Raw genomic sequence first — 13,627 nt, 5'->3', positions numbered from 1 at the left:
ATATATATATATATATATATATATATATATATATATCATTATCTCCAAATAACAATTACACATGAAATAAATAAATCAAATATTAAATAAATAAATATATATATATATATTCATCATCTCTAATTTTTTTTTTAAAGAACTATTAACTTAACAACTAATTTTATAATTCTTTTTATATTTATATATATACATATAATATATTTATATATATACATAATATATATATATATATATATATATATATATATATATATATATATATATATATATATATATATATATAATTAGTTAGTTATACTTCTACAACTAGTTAATTATACGTTTTTTCTAATATTTATATTTTCTATGTATTTATTAAATAGTTAATACTTTTAGCTATCTATTAACTCAACAACCAATTAAATTAAAATTTCTTTATACATATAATTTATATATTTATTTAAAGGTAAGGTCCCTTATTAAAACTAACTTCCATTTAATTTATTAAATAATTTTTTAGTTTTTTTTTTTTTTTTTTTTTTTATCTTGGTCCCAAGTCAAATTTAACTGTTGATCTAGTTAGCTGTTGGAGGCTCTGCTCAAACTATTTAACATGCAAATTTGGATCTGATTCTTCAACTTGTCCTGACGATGAACCACACTCGTTGGTTCGAAACGCCTAAACAAATGATATATCTTGTGATTTACGCTGGAAAAATTTCTCGTAAACTACACATTAAGAAAGTTTGTGCACTCCTATATGGATAAACATTCTTATTATCTTTCATGAGTTTCATCAAATATTTAACATATTATTCATCAACTTTATTTAGATATTCATCATCTCCAATTAACAAATATACATTAAGCAAGTTCATGCACTCTTATATCGATAACATGCTTATTATTTTTCATGAGTTTCATTAAAGATTTAACATATTATTCATCAACTTTGGATTTGGCGAGGATGAATTCTAGTATATTACCAAGTGTGTTTTTTTCAATTGTAGTTCTTACTTTCATGATTAATTTGGTTGTAATTTTTACTTCCACGATTAATTTATTCTAAGTTCTCTAGGTAGTCATTAATGATCTTTTCAGTGCTATGTGGGGGTTTTACTTTTCAACAAATATGAAGTATCTATGTTACAATGGGACCTAGTGACCTTGTTTAAAAACCCTAGCAAGCATCTTTGAAACCATTTACTAGCACTAGTTGAACTTGAGATATCTCAAAAACTAAAAGGAACAAATAAGGGTTGCTTTGCCAATCCACTCATAACCTAATCCACTTTGGTGTACTTATATTCTCAAAGTGAATCAAATACCAAGAATGATCTATGTCTGCTAAAACCTATAATCACATTGTTTCCCTAATAGCAACTAAAAACTTCTATACCCAGTTGTTGAACTTTTGCAACCAATTATAAACCTTCAACAAGAAGTAGTTTTCTAACGAGAATTATTGCCATATCTTCCTTGGTTTTACGAGGAAAACGAAATAAATTTTCATTTGTTATCAAAGGTAAACCAAATTCATTATTTGCATACTTCCAAACCTAGGGTTTCGTATCCAAAGTAGATCCTAACCACATCAATGAAACAAACTTTGTTTTTATGTATCATCCAAACATTATCTACAATTACAGACTCACCTCTAATCCATTGTTTATAAAAATGTTGAATATTTTCATACATGATATACTGAACAGTTGGACAATGAAAATAGTTGTCATCGCTATTCTTCCATTTATATGCTTTTTGCAACTTATTTGAAAGAGCAATTTTGTCCCAACAATTAGACTTGTAGCATAGAGAACATGGTTAATGCATATGATTAGACCAAAAACTAGTTACTACCAAAATTCAACCAAAAAAAATATTACTGCATAAAAATAGAATTAAAAACAAAAAATAAAAAAACAAAAATTTCCCAAATTAAAAATAAATAAATGATAAACTTTTTTTTACCAAAATTTAGTGATTTTTTTGGTGCTAATACTAACATCACCATTACAACAAGATATTTTTCTAGTGCTAATACTGCCATTACAACAAGATATAAGAGGGATATAATGCAAAAAGTTTAATAATAATATGTATGTAGAAGATGGTCTTCAGACTGGTGAATTCATGATAATCAATGGGACTACAGTGAAAATAATTGGATGTTATTTACTTTTTTACATATATTGTCAAAATAATTGCATAAATCGGTTTTTTTTAACCAAAATTTAACAAAAACTTTGCTAGTGCTAACATTAGAACCACCATTACAATAAGATATCTTTCTAGTGTTGACAACAACATTACAGTAAGATACCTCAAGAGAGACAGAAAATCTAAAAAGTATGATAGTAATACGTATCCAGAAGATGGTATTGAAACTAGTAATTGTTCACGAATCCATAAGATTGTAAGGTCATTCTCATTCTCATAATCATTGTCATCATCATCACATCCTTGTCATTGTTATTTCCATCATTACATTATCATCATAATCACCATTCATGCCATCATCATCATCATTATGGACATTGTTTGCAATTGTTCATATTTGTAGATGTTGTAAGAAATATCATCAACCCAAAAAATGTGATCAGTGCTAGAAAAGGGTTGTTTAGGACACATTGATATACGTAAGAGAAATAACAACTCTATTTTTGAGAGATGATCGATGATCATCATCATCACCACCATTATCATCTTCATTGTCATTTTTATCATCCCCATCATCATCATTAATGTAATTTCTATCGACATTGTTGTAATCATCATCATCATTCATGCCATTATAGTTTTTGATGATGACCTAGATGAAAATGATGATGATGACACCAAAGATAATGCTTATTATTATGACAATGACAACATCTAAAATTTGGAAGATTCGCCAATGTCATTAGCATCGCCATCATCATAATCATTGCCATCATCATCATTGTCATTGTAACCACTATCGTCTTTATCATCATAATCACAATTCATGTCATCGCCATCATCTTCATTTTCATCATTGTCAATATTATTGACATTGTCATCAATTCTTCATAATTGTCAATGCCATAAGGAATATCATCAATGCAGAAAATATGATGAGTGTTGGAAAAGGGATGCAAAAGCGAACATAAAAATGGGGGCAAAAATAGAAGTAAAACTGGATGAAAAGTGGATACAACATAAGTAGATGCACAACAACATGAAAAACCTGACACAAAAGTGGATGCAAAAGTAGATGCAGTTGTCAATGCAAACTTGGATGCAAACATGAAGGCAAAAGTGGAAGCAAACATGGGTCCAATGGTAGGTGTAAAACTTGGCACAAATTGTGGTGAAACAAATGTGGATGCAACAACGGACACAAAAGCAGATGCAAAAATGGATGAAACAAAAGTGGATGAAATAGGGGATGCAAACGTGGTTGCAATGGTAGGCGCAAGATATGGTGCAACAAAAGTGGATGTAACAATAGAAAAAAAATATGAAAAATAAGATGCAAAAATGGATGTAAAAGTGGAAGCAAACATTGATGCAACAGGCAAAACAAAATTGGATGCAAAAAATGGATACAATGTAAGTAGATTCAAAAGTAGATACAAAACGAGATGCAAAACCCAATGCATAAACCTGACACAAAAGTGGATGCAAAAATAGATGCAATATTTGATGCAAAAGAGGATGTGAACATGGATGCAAAATTGGAAGCAAACGTGGATACAACAGTGAGTGCAAAACATGGTGCAAATTGTGGCATAACAAAAGTGGATGTAATGATAGATGCAAAAAAATAATCAAAGTATGATGCAAATGAAGATGTAAAAAGGGATGCAAAAAGTGAAATTTAAAATGGGTGCAACAGTGGATGCAAAATTGTGTGCAAAAGTGGATGCAATAGAAGTTGATGCAAAAGTAGATGCAAAATGAGACACAAGACCCGATGCAAATCCTGGTCCAAAATTGGATACAAAAAGGGATGCAAAAATAGATGTAGTAGTTGATGAAAACCTAGACGCAAATGAGGATGCAAACATGGATGCAAAATTATAATCAAAAGTGGGTGCAAAAGGAGGTTCCAAACTAGGTGCTAATTGTGGCACAAAAATATTAGATGCAATAGTGGGTACAATAATAGATGCAAAAGAGGATGTAAATATGGATGCCAAACAAGATGGAAAAGTGGATGCAACAAAAGTAGATGCAAAATTATATGTAAAACTAGACACAAAACTCGATGTAAAACTTGGCACAAAAGGGATGCACAAATGGATGAAAAAATGGATGCAAAAAATGATTTAAAAAAGGATGCAAAAAAGGATGCAAATGTTGATGCAAGTGTAGGTGCAAAAAGTGGATGCAAATGAGGATGCAAAAGTATGTCAAACAAAATTAGGTGCCAAACTTGATGCAAAACCTGGAACAAAACCTAGTGTAAAGGATGACACAAAACTTGGCATAAAATTTGGTGCAAAACGTGGTGCAAAACCTATTGCAATACCTGGTGCTAAACTTGGTGTAAGATTTGGTGCAAAACTTGATGCAAATTTGGTGTCAAGTTTTGCACCATATTTGATAAATGGATGCAAATAGCACCAAAAATGGGCTCTAGATGAAAAAAAAGAAGTAAAAAGGGACGCTAATCGCTGGTTTTGTTGTAGTGGGAGAATGAATACCCAACAGACGTCACCCAAACCTGGACAAAAAATGAAGGCCAGCTCAAACAGGATAAAATGGGTATGTACTCTATGGCATCCATTTCTTCCCCTTCTAGTTTCGCAGCAGCAATGCTATGTAGATTTTTCGTTAAACCCGACAGCACCAAGTTTTCCCCAGAATGGCTCCCATTAATAGATGCAGCCATGAATGCAATGATAATGAACTGGACTCAAATTTTTTCATATATTTATCAAAGGCCATTATGGAATATAGGAGAAAAAGAAGTCCCTCTTTAAGGGTTTATCCCTCATTTTTTATGAGTTCTTTTGTAATGGATGAAATCTGTTTTAATTCTAAATTTCCCATTATGGGATGGAAGTGGATTACTCAAGACATGCTTCCTATCCATGTGTACCATAAGACTTTGTGGGAATCTCAATTTCACCCCCATTTTTACAAAAAATTTCAAGGAGTCATGCTACCCATCCATAAAGAAATATACAATAGAACCGCCCCTAGGTTTTCTAAAGAGGCTGAAGTGGATATCTTTCCAGTAGCTAGATGGTTTGTGGAGAAGACATTCACCTATATCAGAGCATTTTGGAGCATTTCTTCACCGCATGTTCTCCCATATTACGTCCCCGATAAATTATTGGCTAGATAAATAGCCTACCAAATAGCATGGGAAGGTGGATTAAGTAGAGGACTGAAAGAACAGAAGAAGGCCATTTTGCCTACATTTCCGTTACAATGTGGAGCATTTGTACTACATGATTTTGGATATGCATGCAAAGAAGCAGATATTATTAAACCTTTGAAATTAGCTACACTTCCGGGAAGGCAGTATGACTCGGGTGACACTGTTAAGAATTTTACTACTATGGTGAAAGTAAAACCATTCACCCATGAAGGGGACCCCTTTGATGACATCTTCTTACAGGAAGAAACATACTCACAAGTGTTTCATTTTGCATCTGCGTTTTTTACACCAGATGATCTTAGAGCTTTCCATGTGCATAGGGAGAAAATATTATGTAAGGTCCCATTAGACCTATTGCAGATAGAACCATTAAGGGAACCAACTCCCAGTGTAAGCTTGGATGAAAGCTCTAAAGAACACTCTAAAGAAGAAACCTAAGAGAGATATACACATGAGTCAGAGCACTCAGAGCAGAAATCTCAAAATGGAGGAGGACGTACAAATAATGAGTCTGAAAAGGACACAGCTAGAACTACATAGGAACCAGTTGAGAAAGCTTCAACAAAGAAACAAACCGAAATTGTCTCTGCATCAACTCGGTCGAGAAAGAGCCCAATTATTGACTTGGAACAGGAATGGGTACAGTTCAACATGAAGCTTCACATAGATTCAAACCCTAAGCAAACATCTGAGATATAGACTCCTAAGCAAATCCAGCACAAGTCAAATTTGGAAATGACAAAGGAAGGAGTTAAGGACACTCAAAATGTTGAAATCATTCCTATTACACCCACTTCAGAAATTGTTTTGAGAGTTGAAGAAATACCTCCACTAGATGTATTTTATATTCCCACCCACAAAGTTTTAGTCAAGAGGTAGAGGAAGAAACGAAATCTAGATGTTGTAACTATTACCACTTCTAAATATGAACAAATGGACATCGTTTGGAAGCAATCGCCAATGGACCCATATGAAAATCTCACAAAATTGTCACAATACACAGGAGCCTATGCCACAACAACTATTGACAAAGTGATAGAGGTCCAAATGCTACTTAAGGAAAAATAACAAAGAATTTTGTTGTTAGAACAACAATTAGCTTAGGAAAAATCTAATCAACAAGTGGAATTACAAGTAGCCTAGCTCCAATAGAAATTTCAGCAAATGTGAATCCAACATCAAGCCAACCTAGCAAAAATAGATTCGTGGATACAATTGTTGGAAATAATACTGAGAGGGGGGTGGTGAATCAGTATTATCAAATCAATATAACTTTTTCATTTCCATATTAAGATTTATATACGCTACTTTAGTTAAGGAAAACCACGTGTATACGCAACTGTGTGTAATGCAACAAGCATATATCAAGTAAACTTATCTTTTAGTTAGTTGATCCTTAACGAGTGCATCAGAACATTATTAACCATATGAACAGTAAACAGGAGCAGTAAAATAGAATAGGTCATCACACACAAGAAGCACACATGAACACCATGATGTAAGGTGGAAACCCAATGTGGGTGAAAACCACCTGCTGCAAGTCATGTCAATCCTTTTTAATAAGAAACTTCTTTTGCAATAGTTCTGTACTGGTGCAGTCTTATACCAGTATGCAGGCTTCTACCTGCAGAAGGCTACAACCTTCTCTCGTTCTCTAGAATTTCCTGGAAGGGAGCTACAACCCCCTTAGCCCTTGTACTAGCCGATCCATTTACTAGTACGTAGGTGTCGGCCTACTGAAATGATCCAACCTTTACTCGTTTTCCAGCTACTACTGGAAGGGTGCTACCACCCCCTTAGCTCTTGTACTAGCTGATGTACTAGTATGTAGGTGTTGGCCTACAATCTTCTCTCATCCTCCAGGGACCACATTTCATACATTTTCAGACTGGATAATCCTGAAGCACAACACCAATAATCTGAATACCACGTTTCATCCAATTTTCATACTAGACCCTTTAATATCATTGAAGTACACAATCAATCAATCATCAATCTCTGAATCACCCAATACTGGATCACTGAAATCCTATCAACAAAATGCATTCACCAGAACATAGAGTAGAACATTGAACTCTGCAACAATATTTAGAATCAACTGTATCATCAAGAATCATGCATCAGAGTGCATACCCTATTTGGAAGTGCCGAACCAGCGTGTATACGGAACTTCACCAAAGCGAACCAACGTATATGTCATTAATTACATACTTATCACTTTTTTGCACTTCCTAACTTCAGACATACCCAGATCATTACATATACAAGGATAATACATAAGTTATCAACTAGATCTAGTCTATGAGATCACATAAAGATAAGTCATTATGATCCTAATCCATTATAGATCTCATCCATCAACACTGAAGCTAAACACAATCAACCAAACTGAGTATGCAGAATATAGACACCAGTAAACAGTCATCATAACTCATCAACAACCAGAACCACCGGTAACTTCAAACATCATAGCTCATATGGTATACACTACTTAGATGTATCTAACCTGCGTATGTACGCACTTTTATCAAGGTTAATCAACGTATACTTCTGTAAATATTCATTCATGATTTGCAGCTATTTCATACTTAAGTTAAACTCAGATCAGAACATTACATGCATCGGTATACAGATCTAGAATAAGCATAATCAAACCATATAGAGATGATTCATTCCAAACCATTTGATCCCGATCTATCCTTAGATCTTGTTCTCCATCAACCGGTGAGATTCCTCCTCAGCTCAGATCAAGCAAAGCATCATTAACCCATAACCTGCATACTGGATCATATACTTCATCAAATATTCAAGACTTTCTCAATGCCTTTGCCTAATGATCTTCTTCTCCTTTTATAGTCTTGGGCCTTACTCAATACGATGGTCCAAAACTATTGAAAACCAATCCTAGGGACCCAATACCTGTGTTCAACACTTCGAACAGAATACCAAGGACCAAAACCATAGGTCTAAATACCATGGACCCAAAAATAAGCTTTCCCACATGTACGTTCTTTTCCGTGCATGAAAGTGCGTGCATACGCATATGCGACTTTTGATCAGAAATCCTACGTGTATACGTGTCTTTGTATATAGTGAACCTGTGTGTATACCCTACTTGGTATATAGAGAACCTGCATATATACACAACTTGGTACATAGTGAACCTGCGTATAACCTCCATGTATACCCTACTTCGTATATAGTGAACCTGCGTATATACTCTTCTTTCTTCATTCTTTGTAGTCTGATCGTCAACTCTTTGCTACTGACCTTCTGCACTATGATCTGTCATCTGTGTGAGTTTCCATCAAGGACTACACTTGTATCATAATGCCAACAATCTCCCCCTTTGGACTTGATGGCAACAACACCAAATCACTCTCCCCCTTTGACATCAAGGGCAAAGGGTGGACCAAGATATTCTCTTTCCTTAATAAACATTCCGCTATTGATACTCCCCCTGAGTACCTGCTGAAATCTCTGAATGAGATCCCCCTTTGTATATGCCAAGGTGTACCAATCTGTCCATGCTCCCTTTGAGTACATGATGAAATCTCTTTTCTGCTGAAGTGTACTGTTCATGCTCCCCCTAACTGTAAGCAAGGTTTGCAAAAAGATGTTCTACAAAAAGAACATGACTGTATCATAAATGACCTTCCTATCACCAAAGACTCATGCATACATCCATCTCCCACCAAGTGGGGATATACCGATCTTGTCTCATCCACCCAGCCAAGTGGGGATACACCAGATACCAATTGTTTATACATGACTGAAATATTACATCATCCTTCCCATGCATAGTGGGGGTACAAATTACAACATATGACCAAAAGGGATTCATCAAATGACTACAATAGATAGAGACAAACTATTACGTCATGAGTCTTGATATGACCTTTACATGACATTTATAACAGAGACCAAACATCTAAATAAGATCATGATAGTCATCAGCAACTATCATACACAATGTATGATCTACTCCATAAGCATCTATCAACAACAACCTGTATATGTTCATTAGTGTATAAGTCATCAAGGTATGTCCGCATCAACTCATCCTTTTGAACAGAATTCTGCATATGACATACAGAATTATTCACATTATATCATATGTGAAAAACACCATAACCATCTCATCAACATCAAGATCTGCATGATCCAAGTATCATCACTTGGGAACATCTGCATCAATCAACATATGTAAGTATCAACCTATCGTCATATAGGTAAGAACTCATCATCATCATGTCTCCAACAATGCAACTTTGAGTAATCATCCATGTATCCAACATAATGTATATAGCACTATGTATCTTGAGCTCAAGATCATTTGTCAAGACTTCTTGATATCATCAATAGCAACAATCCTCATCCACATGAGTGCCAAGAACTATAGGAATCCTAGATCATAACTATATTATATGATCTTTATGCATATGACGACAGTAGCATATGAGTGACTCATCATCAAGTAATGAAGATCTGTATTCAAGCTTTGTACTTCTCCTTATCCTTATGAAGATCACCATGTAAGCACCATATATGCATCATTAGCGAATCAACCACAAATCTGATCTGAACGTCAATTATGTAGCCCCAAAAATCATATGAGATTTTTTCATGGACAACTCATAACCATATCATAGAAAGATATATCATTTAGCCATATAAGCATCATCATGAAGGACTACTAATCATAATGCCAACAATGCATTATTAAAAGCATATGCTACCCCTGAACCTGTGCCATCTTGCTTATTATCAGATCTGATCATGCATATATCAACAAGAAGTATCAAGGCATCATCATCATTAATTTAGGATCAAAACACTTTTAAACATCTTACAAATGTCAAGACATTTCCACACATCATCAGCAGATTGTAACCATTATCAAACATAAAATAATGGACTAAGTCATATCAGACCCTTTTTCCTAAGCCTGTCCCTACTGCTTTTCCTCAAACTAACATATACGTGACTATTCAGTAACTAACTCACGTATATACACAACTTCCCTTTATGAAACTTGCGTATGAGATTTAGGACACTGAAGTTTTACATTTTTAGCTCCCTCTGAGTCTGTTATGTCTGTATATTATGATGTGCGACATCTTTCTGACTGTACTTCCTTCTTCTTCCATATCTTCAAGTGTGATGATGTTTTCTCCTTTTGGTATGGTGCCTGTACTTTGTTCCTGCATTCCTTTGCTGTATGTCCAAGCTTGTTACATGCATAACATCTTACATGTTTCATATTCCTTCTATAGCAATCAACAGCTCTGTGACCAAACATATTTCAAGCAAAGCAATATCCCTTAAAGTACCTAGAACGTGATGATATTTTTGTGTGATGGTCTTGAACCATTCTTCTTCTGCATCTAGCTGCAACATGTCCAAGATTATGACATACATAACATTAAACATTATTCATCGTAGGAAATAATCGACCATCACTTCCATAGTTAGGAGTAAAAGATCTTCTTTGAAGAATTTCTTTCCTTGGTTGTTGATGAGATTGACCTTTCATCTCCTTGTTGAGCATTTCAGATTTTTCATCAAAGTTCCTTGTCTTACTTTGTGAACTAGATTCACCTTCAATAGATTCATGAAAACCAAGACCAGTTTTGATAGCAGGAGACCTTTGACTACTAAGAATACCATCCAAGATCTTAGTAATATCTTGAAATCGTAAGTGCTTATCCTTTTCTTCTAAGTTATCTTTTAGAATATTTACCTCAACCTGAAGTTTCTCTTCCTTTTCAAGATACTGCTTCTTCATGTTTTCTTCAGCTTTTCTTCCTTCTTCCAACTGATGTCTTAGTTCAAGAACTTCGTTTTCTTGGTTTTCAAGAGATTGGAGTAGTTCTTTATTCTGTTTATTTGATTCTTCAAGATCTTCCTTTAGCGAGAGGATCGTAGCTTCAACAGTTTCATAGTAACTGGATCTATCTCTAAGTTTCTTGATTGTTGTGCTCCTTTCATTGACTGCATTTCTTAATGATGTCACTTCATCCTGCAAATTTTGATATTGATCTTCCTTGTCCTTGAATAACTTCCTTACCTTGTTTCCTTCCTCTAGTTGAGCTTTTAGTTTGGTAGCTTCTTCTTTGAAGGCACATTCCCTTTTGTTCAACAGATCTTGTTGATCTCTAATTTTGTCTGTAAGATTTTTAAATTCTGCCTCTATTTGATATCTTTCTTTCTCACCCATAAGAGCAAATTCAGTTGTTTCATTATCACTTTCATCATCTTCAAATGGATAGATAAGTGTATCACCAGAGGATAACAAATTCATACCTGATAGTTCCTTTGCTTTTTCATCTTTATTCTATAGAGATTCTGAATCTAAAGTGTTTCTTCCACATATTCCCCAATCGATTCTCCCACTGTCATAGTTCTTCTGATATATCTTCTTCTTCTTAGGCGCTTTCTTCTTAAGCTTCTTTCCCATTGTTCTACGGATCTCCTTCAAGCAATCAAGCTTCTACCAAAGGACCTGCTCTGATACCAATTGTTGGAAATGATACTGAGAGGGAGGGGTGAATCAGTATTATCAAATCAATATAACTTTTTCATTTCCATATTAATATTTATATACGCTACTTCAGTTAAGGAAAACCACGTGTATACGCAACTGTGTGTAATGCACCAAGCGTATATCAAGTAAACTTATGTTTCAGTTAGTTGATCCTTAATGAGTGCATCAGAACATTATTAACCATATGAATAGTAAATAGGAGAAGTAAAATAGAGTGGTCATCACACACAAGAAGCACACATGAACACCATGATGTAAGGTGGAAACCCAATGTGGGTGAAAACCACCTGCTGCAAGTCGTCTCAATCCTTTTTAGTAAGAAACTTCTTTTACAATAGTTCTGTACTGGTGCAGTCTTATACTAGTACGCAGGCTTCTACCTACAGAAGGCTACAACCTTCTCTCATTCTCTAGACTCTCCTGGAAGGGAGCTACAACCCCCTTAGCTCTTTTACTAGCCGATCCATTTACTAGTACATAGGTGCGAGCCCGCTGAAATGCTCCAACCTTTACTCGTTTTCTAGATGCTACTGGAAGGGAGCTACCACCCCCTTAGCTCTTGTACTAGCTGATGTACTAATACGTAGGTGCTGGCCTACAATCTTCTCTCATCTTCCAAGGACCACATTTCATACATTTTCAGACTAGATACTCCTGAAGCATAACACCAATAATCTAAAGACCATGTTTCATCCAATTTTCATACTGGACCCATTAATATCATTGAAGCACACAATCAATCAATCATCAATCTCTGAATCACCCAATACTGAATCACTGAAATCCTATCAACAAAATGCAGTCACCAGAACACAGAGTAGAACACTGAAATCTGCAACAATATTTAGAATCAATTGTATCATCAAGAATCATGCATCAGAGTGCATACACTATTTGGAAGTGGCGAACCAGCGTGTATACGAAACTTCACCAAAGCGAACCAGCATATATGTCGCTAATTACTTACTTATCACTTCATTGCACTTCCTAACTTTAGACATACCCAGATCATTACATATACAAGGATAATACATAAGTTAGAAACTAGATCTAGTCTATCAGATCACATAAAGATAAGTCATAATGATCCTGATCCATTATAGATCTCATCCATCAACACTGAAGCTAAACACAATCAACCAAACTGAGTATACAGAATATAGACACCAGTAAACAGTCATCATAACTCATCAACAACCAGAACCACCTGTAACTTCAAACATCATAGCTCATATGGTATATGCTACTTAGATGTATCTAACCTGCATATGTACGCACTTTTATCAAGGTCAATCAGCGTATACTTCTATAAATATTCATTCATGATTTGCAGCTATTTCATACTTAAGTTATACTCAGATCAAAACATTACATGCGTTGGTATACAGATCTAGAATAAGCATAATCAAACCATATAGAGATGATTCATTCCAAACCATTTGATCCTGATCTATCCTTAGATCTTGTTCTCCATCAACCGATGAGATTCCTCCTTAGATCAGATCAAGCAAAGCATCATTAACCCATAACCTGCATACTGGATCATATACTTCATCAGATATTCAAGACGTTCTCAATTCCTTTGCCTAATGATCTTCTTCTCCTTTTATAGTCTTGGGCCTTACTCAATACCATGGTCCAAAACCATTGAAAAGCAATACTAGGGACCCAATACATGGGTTCAACACTTCGGACGCAATACCAAGGACCAAAACCATAAGTCTAAATACCACGGACCCAAAAATAAT

This window comes from Pinus tabuliformis, chromosome 8, assembly GCF_031772625.1.
Source record: "Pinus tabuliformis cultivar Carrire ecotype Pingquan chromosome 8, CPIR1, whole genome shotgun sequence".
NCBI lineage: Eukaryota > Viridiplantae > Streptophyta > Pinopsida > Pinales > Pinaceae > Pinus > Pinus tabuliformis.
Note: the sequence above shows the minus strand (reverse complement) of the source record.